Genomic DNA, 18,547 nt, shown 5'->3' on the forward strand with positions numbered 1-18,547 from the left:
AGAAGAAAAGGAAGTGAAAAAGGAAGGAAGAACTTGGCAATCTTCTAATGTCCGGCATAACATCCCCTGATGAATCGGGGTTTGAGGGTGAGAGCAGCAGTGTTTGTTCTAGGCAGAGATCTACCCCCACACTTAGGTGCACCAACATGTAGGAAGAAAAGAACTCAGAGCCCAGACTTCCTGTCATTTACCCGAAGCAAGGCAGGGCTAGGCTTAACTGTTGCAATAAAATTAGGAGCTAAAATTGAGCCCCAATAGTTCCCCCCTCCCTGAGTGCACATATTGTTCCTCATCTTTAGAAGTGAAGCTTAGTGACTTCTAAAGTCAGCTTAGTCATTTAGCTCATGAAAAACTGGGTAGCTTAAGTAACAGAAACTTCTCTCTCATAGTTCTGGAAGTAGGAAGTCCTGAGATCAGGTTGCCAGCATATTTGGGGGTCCCGGTGAGAGACTTCATCCAGGTTGTCAATGGTTGACTTCAAGTGCTACCCTCCCCTACATGGCAGCAAGCGAGGGCCAGCTGTCTGGCCTTTTCTTAGAAGAGCACTAAACTCACACAGGAGGGCTCCCTCCTCATAACCGAGTTACCTCCCATAGGCCTCACCTCGTAATACCACCACACTGGGGACTAGATTTCAACATATACATTTTTAGGAGTTTGCAAAACTTCAGTTCATAACACGGAGTTTATTTCCTCTCCCCGTCCATCTGCACTGGTCTTGTGGCTTGCTCTGCCCGGTTGAACACAACAGAAGTGGTTTCCCAGGACTTCCAGTGCAAAGGTTAAGAGGGCTGGCACTTCACCTCTGGCATCTTAGAACCCTGAGCCATCATATAACAAGTCCAAACTATCCTCTGGAGAGAAATCTATGGTGACCCTGGAGGATGAGATATCACGTGGAGAGAGAGGCCACAAGTATGAGCACTGAGGGACCAAACATGTGAGGAAAGAAGTGTATGTATGTTCTAGATTTGACCATTATGATTACAGTCATTTTAATGCACTAAGTTTGGGGCTTTTAAAAAAATTCATTTAACAATAGAAAGCTAAGAGAAATTGGAATCTGGAAGTAAGGTTCTATGGTAATAAAAAACCTAAAAACACGTGGCATTGACTTTGGGACCAGCTGGAGGGCAGAGGCCAGAAGGGCTTTGAGGAGACTGTAAATGAAGTTGGAAGGAGAGTGATAAAAATGTTATTGGATACTGGAGAAAAAGCAAGCCCTGTTAAGTAGGGGTGGAAAGTTTGGCAGCCCTGCTGACTATAGTAATATACAAGATAGAAAACATACCTCATGAACTTGTGAAGATGGCTAAGGAGATTTGCAAGTAGCATGTTCCAAGTACCAGTTGGTTTTTCTAAGCTGCATATGATGAGACAGAAATGAATAGAGAGTCTGTTAAGTAGGGGTGGAAAGTTTGGCAGCCCTGCTGACTATAGTAATATACAAGATAGAAAACATACCTCATGAACTTGTGAAGATGGCTAAGGAGATTTGCAAGTAGCACGTTCCAAGTACCAGTTGGTTTTTCTAAGCTGCATATGATGAGACAGAAATGAATAGAGAGTCCCCAGCTAGGACTATGCTGGCAAGGCTCAAATCCAAGGTGCTGCCGGAGAGATGAAAGGGCTTCCAAGAATTTTAAGTGCACACCGCTTGGGTTTTCTTTGCTAGGAAAAAGGATTTCTAAGAATCTTGAAGGCATTGTTGCGTAGCATCTGTCTCTAAATCCTAGATGGAGGGAGGGCCTGTCTCACAGAGACTTGTGGGTGTGGCTTTTACCTAATAGGCTGGATTAAAATGTGATATGCTGGAAGCCCATAAAGAGTTTTTAAAAAGGATTTATATAAGCATGGTCCAAAGGGCAGAGATAGTGTAAAAACAGAAGAGGCCTCTGAGCCCAGAACTTTCTCCAGACAAGAAGCAAGCAGAGAATGCTACTGGGTTGCAAACATGGACCATTTCTTATGGAAAATGAAGAATGACTCAGAATCAAGGGCCTAGAGAATCTGAAAGAACTACTCTAGCAAGCAGAAATGGGCCTTAATCAAGGCACTTTCTCTGATCTCAGAGTTGGAGGAAATGATGGTATGTGCTTGGCCTAATTCCAGAATTACTATGGTCTGGTGACTGTTATGTGCTTCCTATCCCCCTTCACCCCTTAAAAAATTTTTTTTTAATTTGAAGTATAGTTGATTTACAATATTGTGCTACTTTCTGGTGTACAGTGAAGTGATTCAGTTATGCATATATATATATGTGTATATATGTAATTCTTTTTTACATTCTTCTCCATTATGATTTATTACAGGATATTGAATATAGTTCCCTGTGCTATACAGTACACACTTAGTTACACAATCATGTCCAACTCTTTGCGACCTCATGGACAGTAGCCTTCCAAGCTCCTCTGTTCATGATATTTCCCAGGCAAGAACACTGGAGTGGATAGCCATTCCCTTCTCCAGGGGATCTTCTTGACTCAGGGATGGAACTTGGGTACCCTGCAATGCAGGAAGATTCTTTACTGTCTGAGCTCCTGGGGAAGCTCGTGCTGTATAGTAGGACCTATTATCTACTTTATATATAGTATTTTGTATCTGCTAGTTCCAGACTCCTCATTTATCCTCCCTCATCCCCTTTTCTCTTTGGTAACCATAAGTTTGTTTTCCACGTTTATGAGTCTGTTTCTGTTTCATAAATAAGTTCATTTATGTCACTTATTAGATTCCACATATAACTAATACTCGGCTTCCCAGGTGGCTCAGGGTAAAGAATCTGACTGTCAATGCAAGAGACATGAGTTTGACCCCTGGGTCGGGAAGATCCCTTGCAGTTCAGTTCAGTCACTCAGTCGTGTCTGACTCTTTGCGACCCCATAGACTGCAGCACGCCAGGCTTCCCTGTCCATCACCAAGTCCCAGAGCTTGCTCAAACTCATGTCCATCCAGCCGGTGATGCCATCCAACCATCTCATCCTCTGTCGTCCCCTTCTCCTCCTGCCCCCAATCCCTCCCAGCATCAGGGTCTTTTCCAATGAGTCAACTCTTTGCATGAGGTGGCCAAAGTACTGGAGTTTCAGCTTCAGCATCAGTCCTTCCAATGACCACCCAAGACTGATCTCCTTTAGGATGGACTGGTTGGATCTCCTTGCAGTCCAAGGGACTCTCAAGAGTCTTCTCCAACACCACAGTCCAAAAGCATCAATTCTTCGGCACTCAGCTTGCTTTATGGTCCAGCTCTCACACCCATGTATGACTACTGGAAAAAGCATAGCTTTAGGCAATGGCAACCCACTCCAGTATTCTTGCCTGGAAAATTCCATGGCAGAGGAGCCTGCTACAGTCTATGAGGTCACAAGGAGTTGAACACAACTGAGCAATTGAGCACACACACATAAGTGATATCATATGGTATTTGTCTTTCTTTTTCTGACTTACTTCACTTTGTAGGATAATCTCTAGGTCCATCCATGTTGCTGCAAATGGCATTATTTCATGCTTTTTTATGGCTAATATATCACATCTTCTTTATCTATTTATCTATAGATGGACATTAGGTTGGTTCCATGTCTTGGCGACTCTAAATAGTGCTGCTATGAACATTGGGTTGCATGTATCGTTTTGAATTAGAGTTTCCTCTGGACATACATCTAGGAGTGGGATTACTATCCCCCTCTTTTTGAATGAAGGTGTCTATTGTGGTTATCCTGTCCCTTTTTCACCATGGTATTGTTGGATGCAGGTGGGACAAGCAATTTGTCTTTTTAGTTTACACAGGTCTTTGTAAGGGCTGCACCTGAGAGACCACCTTGAAGAGCTTTAGTTGCTCCTGAACCTTATTTGACAAAGTCCTGGACTTTGACCTGATGCCATAAAGGTATGAGATTTTAGGGGTTCCGAGAAGCGAGTATATTTTACACATGGGAAAGATATGAACTGTTGTGGCCAGAGGGTGCGTTACAGTAGTGTTTCCAAAGATTTGTCCCCCACAAATACTTCCCCTACTTGTATACTTGCCACTCTTCACATTAAAAAATGGTACTATTTCCCATTCCTTGAATCCAGGTTGGCTTTGGGCAGTAGAATGTTGACAAAGTGATAATCTAGGTCTCTGGAACTAGACCTTAAGAGACTTGATAGCTTCCAATTGCCTACCGCTACTGAAATGCTCCCTCTTTGAGCCCAGCCACTATGCTGTGAGACACCTGAGTGACAGAGAAAGGGCATGTAGAGAGGACTGAGGTGCCCTAACCAACAGTCCCTGCAGACAACCATCAAATGTCAGTCAAATGAGTAAGGCCATTTTGGATCTTCTAGCAATCCCAGTGCCTAGCCTCGCAATTCCACTGAAGCAGAACTACCCAAATAAACCACAGAAAATATGAGAAGTACTAAATATTTGTGTTAAAGCCACCAAGTTTTGTCTGTACAGAAGACTATAGTTGAAGGGAACTAATAATATCCAGAGAATGCTTTCATCTTGTGCCAGGTAGCCAGCTTGCTGTTATACACCACCTTTGTCATTAGACCTCGTAAAATCTTTGTGAGGAAGATGGTGGTAGGATCAGGAAATGGAGGCTGAGACAAACAAGTGGGTCCAAATGACATAGCTTGTAATTGGTAATACCAGAATTCAAGTCTAGGTTATCTGGCTCCAAAGCCTATATTCTTTTTAGCATACTGTAACACTCAATATTTTACAATTAATGGGAAAACTTCAGGTTTAGCATAGAGAAAACTATGATTGGTGATTTTAAGCAATACTACTCTAGAAACCTTGTTTATATCATTAAAGTAAAATTCTTTTTAAAAAAATAAAATATAACAAAAATTTTATAAAATAAAATTCTTATTTTATAAAGCTAATGTATAGAAGGGGCTTCCCAGGTGGCGCTAGTGGGTGAAAAATCAGTCTGCCAATGTAGGAGATGCAAGAGAAGAGAGTTGGATCTGTGGGTCATGTCAGGAAGATCCCCTGGATGGGGAAATGGCAACCTGCTCCCGTATTCTTGCCTGGAAAATTCCATGGACAAAGGAGCCTGGTAGGGTACAGTCCATGGGGCTGCAAAGAGTCAGACATGACCGAGCAACTGAATTCCAAATCCTTGCTTTATTAGTCTCAATGAATTGACTTTTATTGAACTTAATTTCCTCTTTCAGCATGTATTATTCAAACAACATGGAGGAGGGAGTTATGTTCCTTGTTTATTTTGATAATAATTTTAATTTCATTTCTATGTAAAACTCTTTTGTTACTTATGGAATTCTTCGGTTGGTTTAATGCTGTTAAACCAGCTGACAAAATTCTATTCATTACATTCACTTTATTTTACGTTAACATCTGTGGCATAGATAGAAAATGCAACAGAAGATAGTTATTTTGATAGGCACAACATTCCTGAGATTTTGACTTAAAAAAACAAACAAACATGGGTTAGAACACCAACACTAAAAATATCTTCAAATAGCATGAAATACCTGCTTTAACACCTCACATCTAAGATGGAATCTGTGGTTAAAGAATAGTGACATTTCTATACTTTTCCAAGATAGCTCATTTCAATTTATTCACAAATGATTAGGTAGCTATATTTAGCTAACACTTCTATACAAAGGAGTCTCTTGGCATTCTCTTCAGCAGTATAGTTCTATGTAAATGTAAGTAATGGTTTTAGGCCAAATTGTTCCTTTTGATGGCTCTAGACTTTCAAAATTTCATAGTCTGACTCTTAGGATTGTTTTCCAGTTGCTAGAGACTTCACTACACCTATGTACATTCACAGAAATATTTATGGAGACTGCAAGGTGAAAAGCCTGGCCGGCTGATTCCTTTAGGATTGGTTCTCTGTCCATTGCCTCCATAAACTCCTTGCTTTGCTCTAGCCACCCGCAGCTCTTTATTGTGACTCTGTGAGTGAGTGGTATTCTTGCATTTCTCTAAGACTTCCCCTCCGTCTCATTAATCTCAACTCAGCCTTTACAACTCAGGACAAGTGTCTTCTGCTCTAGTCGCTGGCAGTGTTGGTGCCAAACTGCATTAGCTCATCCCAGTTCAGCCGTCACTTACACCGTGATTCCTTTATCTCTTTTCCCCATTACGCTATGCAACCACTGAGGAAGGCAACTGTGTGTGTTTTCATTAGTTCTGAGTTTCTCTTCTTTTTTTTAAAACTTCTTCATCTATGGCTGTGCTGGCTTTTCATTGCTGCGCTCTGGCTTTCTACAGTTGCGGACAGTGGGGGTTACTCCTCTAGCCGTGGTGCTCGGGTTTCTTCTTGCAGTGGTTTCTCTTGTTGCAGATCCCGGGGCTCTGTGGCACCCAGGCTTCAGTAGTTGTGGCACTTGGGCTCAGTAGTTGCGGCTGGCGGGCCCCAAAGCGCAGGTTTAGCAGTCATGGCGCAGGGGCTTGGTTGCTCTGCAGCATGTGTGATCTTCCAGGATCGGGGATGGAACGGGCGTCCCCTGCATTGCAAGGCAGATTCTTAACCGCTGGACCAGCGGGGAGGCCCAGGCAACTGTGTTTTTTCCATCTTTATCTCCCCATCCCACAGCAGAGTTCCTGTACAGCATTAAATTCAGTAAATATTTAATAAAGGAGAGAATGGAAGGGAAGCTCTCTGTCTTAGAAAGGAAAAATATGGTCTATGGTCATACCACCCTGAACAGCGCCCTATCTCGTCTGATCTCGGAAGCTAAGCAGGGTCGGGCCTGGTTATGAAGCCTTATAATGGCACCTTCCGGACTTTCCTGGTGAGCCATTGGTTAAGACTCCACGTTCCCAATGCAGGGGACACGGGTTTGGTCCCTGGTAAGGGAACTAGACCCTGTATGCCACCACTAAAGATCCTGTGTGCTGCAGCTAAGACCTGGCACAGTCAGGGTTATAATGACAGTTTTTAATTGTACTGAAAAATATTCATCACTTAAAATTCTCAGACCCCTCCCACTTTGTCTACCGTAGTGGTTCTCAAACTTCAGCTGCATGGGAATCACCTGGACGGTTTGTTAATATGCAGATTGCTGGACCCTATCCACAGAATTTCTGATCCAGTGAGTTTGGGGTGGGTCCAATAAGTTAGCATTTCTAACAGATTCTCAAGTGATGCTACTGCTGCAGGTTGGGAGACCCCTTTTGAGAACTATTGGTCTAGTGGTTTCAACAATTATCAACATTTTTCCACATGTATCATTTATCCCTTTCTCCCTCTTTCTTTCTCTTCTGTATTTTCTAAAAGCAAATGTCTGATATTTCTCTATAATGTAAGAAGTATCTTAAATACTTCTGTATAAAATAAAGACTTAAAAAATATAATAGTATCACACCTAAAAGTTAACACTACTTCCCTAATATCATTGCACTGATAATGATAAATTTTTTTCTGATTATCTCAAAAACACTTTATGATTGGTTTATTCAATCAGGATTAAAACAAGGTCGACACATTCCATTTTGTTGTGACTCTTTTAATCTGGAACAGTCGTCTTTCCTTTTTTAATTTTCTCATGTTGTTCGGTTCAGTTCAGTTCAGTTCAGTCGCTCAGTCGTGTCTGACTTGTGACCCCATGAACTGCAGCACGTCAGGCCTCCCTGTCCATTACCAACTCCTGTAGTTTATTCAGACTCATGTCCATCGAGTCGGTGATGCCATCCAACCATCTCATCCTCTGTCGTCCCCTTCTTCTCCCACCCTCAATCTTTCCCAGCATCAGGGTCTTTTCAAATGAGTCAACTCTTCGCATCAGGTGGCCAAAGTATTGGAGTTTCAGCTTCAACATCAGTCCTTCCAATGAATATTCAGGGCTGATTTCCTTTAGGATGGACTGGTTGGATCTCCTTGCAGTCCAAGGGACTCTCAAGAGTCTTCTCCAACACCACATTTCAAAAGCATCATTCTTTGGTGCTCAGCTTTCTTTATAGTCCAACTCTCACATCCATACATGACTACTGGAAAAACCATAGTCCTGACTAGATGGACCTTTGTTGGCAAAGTAATGTCTCTGCTTTTTAATATGCTGTCTAAGTTGGTCATAACTTTTCTTCCAAGGAGTAAGCGTCTTTTAATTTCATGGCCACAGTCACCATCTGCAGTGATTTTGGAGCTCCCCAAAATAAAGTCTGACACTGTTTCCACTGTTTCCCCATCTATTTGCCATGAAGTGATGGGACTGGATACCATGATCTTAGTTCTCTGAATGTTGAGCTTTAAGCCAACTTTTTCACTCTCCTCTTTCACTTTCATCAAGAGGCTATTTAGTTCTTTGCTTTCTGCCATAAGGGTGGTGTCATCTGCATATCTGAGGTTATTGATATTTCTCCCAGCAATCTTGATTCCGCCTTGTGTTTCTTCCAGCCCAGCGTTTCTCATGATGTACTCTGCATATAAGTTAAATAAGCTGGTGACAATATACAGCCTTATCGTACTCCTTTTCCGATTTGGAACCAGTCTGTTATTCCATGTCCAGTTCTAACTGTTGCTTCCTGACCTGCATACTCATGCTGTTGACTTGTTAATAAAATCAGGTTAGTTACCCTGTAGAATATCTTCCCTTCTGGATTTGGAAAATTGCTTCTTCATAGTGTAATTCAACTTGTCCCACATCCACTGTATCTCCTGTAAACTGAAAGTTAAAACTAAACGTTCAATTAAATTCAGTTGTAGCTTCTTAAGCAAGACTATCTCATAGGTGGTGCCATGTAAGTTATGTTGCATCACATCAGCAGGCATGTAATATCTGGTTATCCTACTTTTAGTGATGCTACACTGATTGGTAGATTCAAGTGGTAATAGTTTAATCATTGAAAAGTGTACTATCAACCTTTTTTCCTTAATAGTTTAATCATCCATTGATGAGCACTGCCTATACCACAAAAATAGTGTTTTTCTATCATTTTGTTTGCATTTATTAACTGGATTCCCCTTCTTAATAAGGGATATTTAGTGTATTTTATATGGGACAGACAGAATAAATTATTTTTTCTTTTTCTTTAATTTTTAATTTTCCAAGTAAGGACTTGGGGCCTGTTGTTATATCAATACTAAGTTGTGTCCTCCCTCAAATTCATATATTGAAGTTCTGACCCCCAATGTGTGTTTGGAGATAAGTCTTTAAAAGGTAATTAAGTTAAAACATAGTTACTGTGGTGGTCCCTAATCCAACAGGACTGGTATCCTTATAAGAAGAGAAAATGTAGACCCAGATATATACAGAGGGAAGGCCATATGAAGATACTGGGAGAATGTGGCCCTCTGCAAGCCAAGGAGGCAGGCCTCAGAAGAAATCAACTTTGCTGACACCTTGATCTTGGATTTCTAGCCTCCAGAATTGTGAAAATATAAATTTCTGTTATTGAAGTCACCTAGTCCATGGTACTTTATTATGGCAGCTCTAACAAGCTCATACAATGCCCTAACTACTTCTAATGGTGACCAATAACTTTTTGTGTATTTATGTAATTAATTATCTTTCTTTCTCTTTTTCATATCATGTGAATGTGTGGATTTTATACATTCAACATGTTTCAATTTGTTGCAATAATTTTTACTTTGGATGGTTAAATTGTTCCATATTTTGCTGGAGGAAGCCTGGAGGAAGTTGACTTTTGTGTCATTTTGATATGATCCCAACAGTCTTTGGTAACTTCCTTGCTCTCAGGTAGAAGGTATTGTGGGCTCATTTTATACATTTTGGATCCCAACACATTTAACATAATCATTTGCTCTATGATATTCATAAAATAATTTCAAAATGATACCAGTATTTTTATCAGTTTTGAGACTACTAGAAGAAGTTAAAAATTTGCCTTTCTTTTTGTCCTTAGAATACCTATTTCTAAGAATATATAGTCAAAGTCTTATGTTATAAAAAAACTTAAAATAGTTCTTCTCTTTGTGTGGTTGTGTCACCAACTTGATATACAGTTATGCTTATTTGTTTTAAAACAGTCTTCTTGGTACTTTGTCAGGCAGTGTTCTTTGTTTATTTTATAAGCATCATTAGAAAATACTTTTCTTCAAGCTGTAATGAGAATTGAAGTTAAAAGACAGATGAAATGGGAAGGAGCACAGTTCTGGGACCTCATCTTCCTGCTTATATGCATCATTTAATAGTTCACCAATGATTTCACAGCAATTCATCCAGGATTCTCTGAATAAACTGTTCCCTGACAAAACATTTTAATCACTGCATCAATTTAGATAATCCTGGTCATGTCATGAACACTGAAGCCTTAATGTTTCCAGGCTCTTGTTTGTCCTTGAATATCAAAGCCTATAGATACACTGAAGATGTCTTCCAATAATGTTAATAGTCCTATTTACTGACTGAAATATTCATGATTAAAAAATGAAATCCTAGCCAGAAGTTCCCTTTGAGGTCAGTTTTTTTACATGAAATATTTGAGTTAATCTTTTGCTCCAGTTAAAAGCATACATAGACATGTGGGCACACAAGCACACATATATACACCCCTTTATTCTTCATCTATACTGTTAGACAGACTGCATCATTTACTATATGTAAAACATTATTTGGCTGTTGTGTGACAAGCATGTTTAAATAGAAAGTGCATCTAGAATCAGATGGAATTGGTTTGGTAGTTAGGTTATTGCCTAATAAGGAATGCTAATAAAATTGCCTAACCTTTTATGGATTTGGTGTCCTTAGCTACGAAAGAGGCATAGTAACCCTTACCTGGAGGCTCAGTGGTAAAGAATCTGCCTGCCAATGTAAGAGGCGTAAGAGACATGGGCTCTATCCTTTAGTCGGAAAGATCCCCTGGAGGAGGGATGATCCTCTGGAGGAGGGCCTGGCAACCCAAGCCAGTATTCTTGCCTGGAGAATCCCATGGACAGAGGAGCCTGGCGGACTATAGTCCATGGGGTTGCTAAGAGTCAGACATGACTGAAGCGACTTAGCACAACCCTTACCTGTACAGTTAGTATCTTAGGTCCCAAATGTAAAATGTAAAGACAGTATCTGGCACCCAATAGGGGGGTTAGTAAGATAAGCAATAGGAAGATAGTAACTATTTTCGTTCTCTACCTAAAAACCTAAGAAGGACAGAAATGGAAGCAGAAGAAAATCATTTGATCTTGAAGATGATTGTGAGTACAGTGCTACTTCTTCTCTTGATTCTCAGATCATTGTGTGTAATCTGGTTCAGCTTTCAAGGACAGCCAACCTGAGCTGGTATTGCTTCTGTTGGCCAGGAAGCCAAAGCACTGAGTAGTCTTTAAAGTCCTGTTAATTTGTATAAGGCGTAGAGGTAATATAAAACAGTGGTTATCTTAGTCAGGGCTTTGCCTATCAGCTGTAGGACAGGATAACCCAAAGACAGCTTCTAGGAGATCCATCAGTAATTTCTAAGGTCACTCAAGAAAACATACATGTTTCATCCCACTCTTTGGAGATCTTTCCCTTCTCCTGAAAAGGCATTTTCTCATCTAGAGTAAGATAAAGCACAAGACTCTTAATTTTAAGTTTCATCTTGGTAGTGAGACATCTGGTGGGAGCAAAGCTTTCTTTAGGTTGGTACTCATTTTTTTTTCCTTGTTAAATAATCATTTTTTGTCACTAGGTAGTTGTTAAAAAAGCAAGGGAAGAAAGCATTGTTCAACAGGTTTCTGCTGCAGAAAAAGGACTCCTCCTAAATCACTATTTAATATCAACTTCCAAAGAGTTGATTTCTTAGAGCACATGCTCTCAGAGATTTTAATGTGCATTATATGAAAATGCAGGTAATGGTGGGTTAAGGAGACTTGACAGGTCTCTTTATTGTAGAATTTCTCAGATCCTTAAATATATTAATGTATATTACAGTCTCCCAAAGGGAGATGCAGGATACAGCACGTCTGCTCAGTCATGTTTGGCTCCTCTGTCCATGGGATTCTCCAGGCGAGAATACTGAAGTGGATTGCCATTTCCCTCTCCAGGGGATCTTACTGACCCAGAGATTGAACCTGAGTCTCCTGCATTGCAGGCAGATTCTTTACCGTCTGAGCCACCAGGGAAGCTACCTTCTAAAACTTAACCCATCCTAGATCTGTTGTTCCACAGAGCTTAGAGGATCACCATTTTACAGAACACATTCTGGGAAATAAAGTCTTATAATTTAAAACTACAGGTAAGAGGAACATTGGACCAATGGACCCCTAACAGACATGAATTACTTTCAGGACAGTGTCAGTTGTTCTTTGCTTTGTCTATTGCAACCATTGTTTGGTTGTAAAAAATAGAAACCCATTGGAAACCAATTTAAACAGAATGTGAAAGTCTTGGTAGAATACAGAGCTATTTCACAGTCCAAATTCAGAAAATATACAAAACTTTAGGAGGACTAGACCGTGACCTGAAAGTCAGAACTTGTGATTAAAGGACCATGTGGGTGATTGATTACTGCTTTTTTCCTGGCTTCCTGTTTTTTCTTTCTTTCAAAGAGCTTTGTCTGTACTGTCAAGAAAGTGTATGACATAGCCCTGATTCTATGTTGCCTTTAAGTAGTTGATAGTAATTATTGTTATGTCGTGTCCAACTTCTCAAGAGAAAGAGAATCTAGATAGCCCAGCTTGGACTGGGCTTTCACTCACCGCTCGTCCAGTCTCCTGAGGCTAAAATTCACGTGCTATAAACAAGAAGGTTCAGGCCTGCCCCCTCAGTTTGGGGAGGGAATGGATTTTCTTAGAAGGAAGGGGCCATGGGATGAACAGGCACCACCAAAGGGACATCAGTCATGACTTCTTTATAAGAATCATTTAGAAAGAAGGGCACCCTTGATTGCTGTGTTTCATATAGTGACAATAGAAAATTGATTTAGAAAGACATCCTGCATAGAATCTATTTGTGAATCTATTATGAATATTGTGTCAGGCATTATCACTATGTATTAGTATCTAATTCTCCTCTACTGCTAGGTACAAGGATCCTCTGCCCCTTGAAGGTTGATGTGGTCATGTGACTTCACTTGAAATGTCACTTTGTGGGGGGAGCACTTTGAAATGGAAGGATTTAGAGACCGAAACAGCCTGCAAGTGCTGAGCCAACTCATGGACAAAACTAGCAGAGCTCCAGGGGACATTATGTAAGAGCATTATTTTATTCTGTGACCTCCTCTTCCCTGGACATTTTGGAGCTGTCTTCTTAAAAAAATATTTATTTATTTATTTGACTATGTTGGGTCATAGTTGTGGCACAAGGAATCTTTGATCTTTGTTGTGGCATGCAAGTTTTTCAGCTGTGGCATGTAGGATCTTTAGTTGTGGCATGCAAACTCTTAGTTGTGGCATGTGAGATCTAGTTCCCTGACCAGGGATCTAATCCAGGGCTCCTTCACTGGAAGTGTGGACTCTTAGCCACTGGACCACCACGGAAGTCCCTGAAGTAGTCTGTTACTGTATTATAATCTGTTCTATGCTGACTAGGACAAATATTCTCTGAAATGAACCATACAGTTTCAATAGTGTAATGAAGGTGAAATATTATCCTGAGCTGGTGCTACTATGAGAGGCCATCAGTTTGGTGACCTACGGGCAAGATCCCCCAATTTCCAGTTCATTTTGGTAAGTAATTTCACTTCTCATGACTGGAATTTTAAGTATCTTGCAAAGGTTAATAAAAATATTATTTTCACATACTTTCATTATGTAACACCACTATGTTATCAGAAGATGATCAATTTTCTTGTGTTTTCTCATTGAACAAGGTGTACCAATATCTATTACAATTATGTACATTTAATCAGATGACCACCAATGCCACTAATTTCTTTCAGAATTATCATTCTATATTCTAGCTGTTATCTTGAAAAATGGTTCAGGAAGTATAAGTGGACACAGGTGCCCTTTTCTTATACAACCTTGATTTTGCTCAGAGATCTATCCACAGTCAGGTGCCTCAGATGAAGCTGAGCTATATTCTAGGCCCAAGGTCTCAGGCTAACCCCATTTCCCCTGCCAGTGTTTGGTTTGAATATAGGCGTGAGACCTCAATTTGCCCAATGGAAGAAGTTTGCTAGAGGATTTCTAGGATCCATTTCCTTTTTTCTAAGAGAGAGTTACAAGAAGAAATGGTTTATTTTCCTTACCCTCTCTGAATATTGTCATTTCAGGATGTGTTGCCTAGAAGTGCCACAGCAGTCTTCTTGCTGTTAGCCTGAAGATGAAACTAGAAGATGTCCAGAGAAGACAGAGCTGTGATACAGAAAGAATCAGGATCCCTGAAAATAGTGTTCAGCTACAGAATCCATCAATCCTGAAGTTCTTCTTCTCTGGACATTCTGTTATATAGGACAAATTTCCATTGAATAGGAATTTCTATTCAGTTCAGTTCAGTTCAGTCGCTCAGTCGTGTCCGACTCTTTGCGAGCCCATGAATCACAGCACGCCAGGCCTCCCTGTCCATCACCAACTCCCAGACTCTACTCAAACTCAAGTTCATTGAGTCGGTGATGCCATCCAGCCATCTCATCCTCTGTCGTCCCCTTCTCCTCCTGCCCCCAATCCCTCCCAGCATCAGGGTCTTTTCCAATGAGTCAACTCTTCACATGAGGTAGCCAAAGTATTGGAGTTTCAGTTTCAGCATCAGTCCTTCCAATGAACACCCAGGACTGACCTCCTTTAGGATGGACTGGTTGGATCTCCTTGCAGTCTAAGGAACTCTCAAGAATCTTCTCCAACACCACAGTTCAAAAGCATCAATTTTCCGGCGCTCAGCTTTCTTCACGGTCCAACTCTCACATCCATACATGACCGAATTTCTATTACTTGCAGCTAAAAGCATCCTACCTAACGCTTTAATAGTATATTTACTTTTTTAGATTAGCATATGTCTTTTTCTGTTGCCTCTGGGGAAATAGCATGTAAAATCTTCTTTTAAGACTTCCTGAAAAAAGAAAAAAGACTTCCTAAATCTTTACCCATGAATTATGATAGACATTAGATAACAAAATTCTAGCAGTTTCTATGATGAAAGCTGGACTCCTTAATCAATCAGCATTCTTTCAAACACTATGAGCAATTCCAGAATACAGAGCAGATGATTAAACATGTTTTACTTCACAGGTAACTTATGGTCAAATTTCAAAGATTAAAAAATCACGATCTATCAAGTGGAAGAATGAAAATTGAAAATCTGCTTCTTCGCTGATGCCTGACTGGGTCTGAGTACTGCTGGTAATGGAACAGGGAAAGGGGGTGATTATGCACTGTCTGGAACATAATATCAGAAGTCCTACAAGTAAATGAAAGTCAAAGTGGTGGTGTATTTTATTTAGTTTTTATTAACAAATTTTTTCCCTATTTTTTGGCCAAGTTGTGGTATATGCAGGATCTTAGTTCCCCAACCAGAGATCGAATCTGTGCCCACTGCAGCGAAGCATGGTGTCTTAACTGCTGGATTGCCAAGGAAGTCCTGGTAATCGTGTATTTTAAATTGTGAAATTGTAATCAAAGTACTTAAGTATTCTATAGATTTTTTTTTGATCAAGTTCTTAGATAGTTATTTGTATAATTACTTGTTTGCCTTCCTTGTTAGACTGCAAGCTCCTTGAGGGCAAGGACCATATTTGTCTTCACCGCACCTCTGTTACCTCACACAATTGTTATTTCTTTTTTGTGATGAGAATATTTCAGATCTAGCCTTTTAGCAACTTCCAAATACATATATATTATATATATGTATATATATAATATAGTATTGTTAACTATAATCACAAAGCTATATGTTAGATCTCCAGGTCTCATTTACCTTCTAACTACAAGTTTGTACCCTTTGACCAATAGGTCTTCAATTCCCCCTGCTCTCCTCCCCCAAGGTACTTATTTTTTTTGCAAGCTGTTCCCTTCCCCTCTAAAGTTATTATCAGGACTCAGTTTCCCTCTTGGTGTAGTTATTACTATTATTTTGCTACCTGTTACACCTGTAACAGATGTGGATGAGGTTGGCCAACAGGTGTAGTCCAGCCTTGCAAGCCTATGGTGAATGTGTCACTACTCCATTTTCCTCCTTTCTTTCTCTTCTTCTCTCTGTAAAAGTCTTCCTGTCTCCTGCCCTTAGGTTTCTGTACAAGATCAGTAAATCTCTGGATTTCCAACTGAGCTACTGTATGGGGTAGTGGGGGATAAATTACTGACTCCAAACCACTTCCTAGATCCTTTGTGACCCTCGGTCAACTCACTTGATCCCTGGTCATTGACTGATGCCTGGAAAGGTAGGAAAAATTCTGAAAGCTAATAATAATAAAGAGTGAAAAATATGAGCTCTTGTCTACTTTAAAAAAAAATTGGAGTATAATTGCTTTTACTATATTGTATTAGTTTATCTTGTACAACAAATTGAATCAGCTATATGTATACATATATCCCCTCTCTCTTGTGCCTCCCTTCCACCCCAACCCCCCCATCCCAAGGGCTCTACTTTTTTTCACCCCATTTATCTTTTCTTGGCAGCACCCTTATGTTGAGCTGATCTAATAATGGTCTATTCTCATCCTTCCTTTGACAGAGATCTTTTGCTCAATTTCCATTCTAGACTACTCCTGATTCTTTCCTCTAGGCTTCACCTAATCCCTGAGCCCAACAGGTACTAAGTAGAGTTCCCTTTGTGCAAAAGGCTCAAGGACAAGCTTTGCTATGTTCAAAGTCATTTTATTAGGCTTGGCATTAGTGTTAATTCTTAATATCCTGTTTGTCTCGCTGAGTCTTCATTTATTTATTTATTTATTTATTTTTTTTGAGTCTTCATTTATTATGTAGAATACAATGTACCTACTAGGATCTCCTCAGAGACATGCCTGCTTCATTAGTAGAGAGAGATCAGTCAGAGATGTTTTTACCCACATGACTGCTGATGGGACCTTTGGTAGAACTTTCCCTAAACCAGGCCAGTCAGATCCTCTTCCCCATGAATGTGAAATGACCCCAGTGACCGCGAGTCACAATACACCTAGTGAGTTAGAAATGGAGACTTCTTATTGGGTAACTTTTAGCAGCAGCGATTGGCCACTCCTGAAACTCTGCCTAGCTCACTAATATCTTTGTGACCTGCTTTGTCAAGGCACTTTCAAGGCGGTCAAAAGTGCAAGTAAAAGATGTAGCTGCAAATAGAGAAACAGGTAATTGACTTAAGAACTTGATAGTATGAATTGAAAGGAATGGGTAGATTGCAGAGATATAGAGATTGAAGAAGCGTTGCGATCTGGCCTAAGAACAGTGGTAAGTTGAAGACAGTGCTATTACTCCTCCGCTGGGGAAAGTTTTCAATCAATATTGGAGTGCCTGGTTGCTGGACAGATTGGGCTCTCTGGGATTCTTGAGCTTTTTAAGTAATGGTTCCTCTTTTTTCACAAGCAGCTGTGTGAAAGCCGACTGTTGAACTTCATAAGAAGAGTGTATGATACATATGCACTATTTAAATTGTCTCAGTCTAGCTCCCTTGTCACCAAAACCTTGTATTTATAAAAACAGGTGTCTGAGTACAGGGGAGCTATGAAACAGAAGGAAGCTAAATAGCTCACACTTTGTACCCATCATCAGTATAAGCTCTTATGAGTAGTGGAACCCAGATTGAAACCTACATTTCCTAAATTCTAAAGGTCCCTGCTTTTAACCCTCCAGAGGAAAAGGTGTGTGTGTGTCTGTGTGTGTGTGTCAGAATACTGGTTGTGTTAAACTCATCCAGGGATTCTGTGCTTGTAAAATGCCTGAATAATAAATTAAGGCAACAAAGGATTCCTTAGATCACAGGCTTCCTTTAGTCCTTTTTTTTTTCTTTAAGAAAGTTTACCAGCTTCTCATCATCAGACTGAGTGAAGAGTTATGGGAAAAGAAGGCGAGCTGGGGCTGTGGTCCCCGAAGACTCAGTGGCAGCCAAGCAGGGCTGGCGCGGCTAATCACTAGACCCGAGTCGACCCGTCTGCCGGCAGGCGGTCAGGCGAGGGTGGTTCGAGGTCCCCAGGGTGAAATGTGCGCGTATTGGCAACGCATGGCACGCGCAGGGAAGGAAGCGGAGATCCCAGGCCGAGGCGCCCACGTGTAGGGAGGGCGGAAGACGCCTCTACGGGGTACCGCGGGGTCAGGCAGGCAAGGCTGGATCTCTAGCTCCCGCCCGCTCGAGTGCCGCGCGGCTCCTCCCACTCTCTCCCGCCTCCACGCGGCCAGACCAACTGGCCTGGCGGGCGGGCGGGCGCGCGGGGCGGGGAGGGGCGGGGCGGGGCGGGGCCGCGGCCTGCGCGCAGGTGCAGCCCGGCGCCCGGCCCTCCCGTTCCGCCGCCGCCGCCGACGTGCGTGCCGCTCGGCGGAGGGGCCGGGCCTACGCTCTCTCCTCCTTCCTCCCCGCCTCCTGTTGCCGGCAGGACCCATCTCCCGCTGCCGCTGGGACCCCGTGTCATCGCGCGCCGCGAGCACGGTGAGGCCCTCAGGGAGCCTGCGGGCGCGCCCCCCGCCGCGTCTTCGCCCCTCCGACCCGCTGCTCGGAGGCCGGCGTCGGGCCAGGGCTGGGTGGCCGGCACGGGGCGAGGGCAGCCGGCGGCGTGGAGCGTGTGGATGAATGA

General features: G+C 41.6%; 1 protein-coding gene across 1 annotated transcript in view; it reads left to right on the top strand.

The window, feature by feature from the left end:
• The first annotated feature begins 18,224 nt into the window (after nt 1-18,224).
• OLA1 (Obg like ATPase 1) overlaps nt 18,225-18,547 on the top strand; it is a 157,624-nt gene continuing 157,301 nt past the window's right edge. The window contains exon 1 of the mRNA XM_043894255.1: nt 18,225-18,402. The gene's annotated coding sequence lies outside the window, so the exon portion shown is untranslated. The remainder of the gene's footprint in view (nt 18,403-18,547) is intronic.

Source organism: Cervus elaphus, chromosome 33, assembly GCF_910594005.1.
Source record: "Cervus elaphus chromosome 33, mCerEla1.1, whole genome shotgun sequence".
NCBI classification, from domain to species: domain Eukaryota; kingdom Metazoa; phylum Chordata; class Mammalia; order Artiodactyla; family Cervidae; genus Cervus; species Cervus elaphus.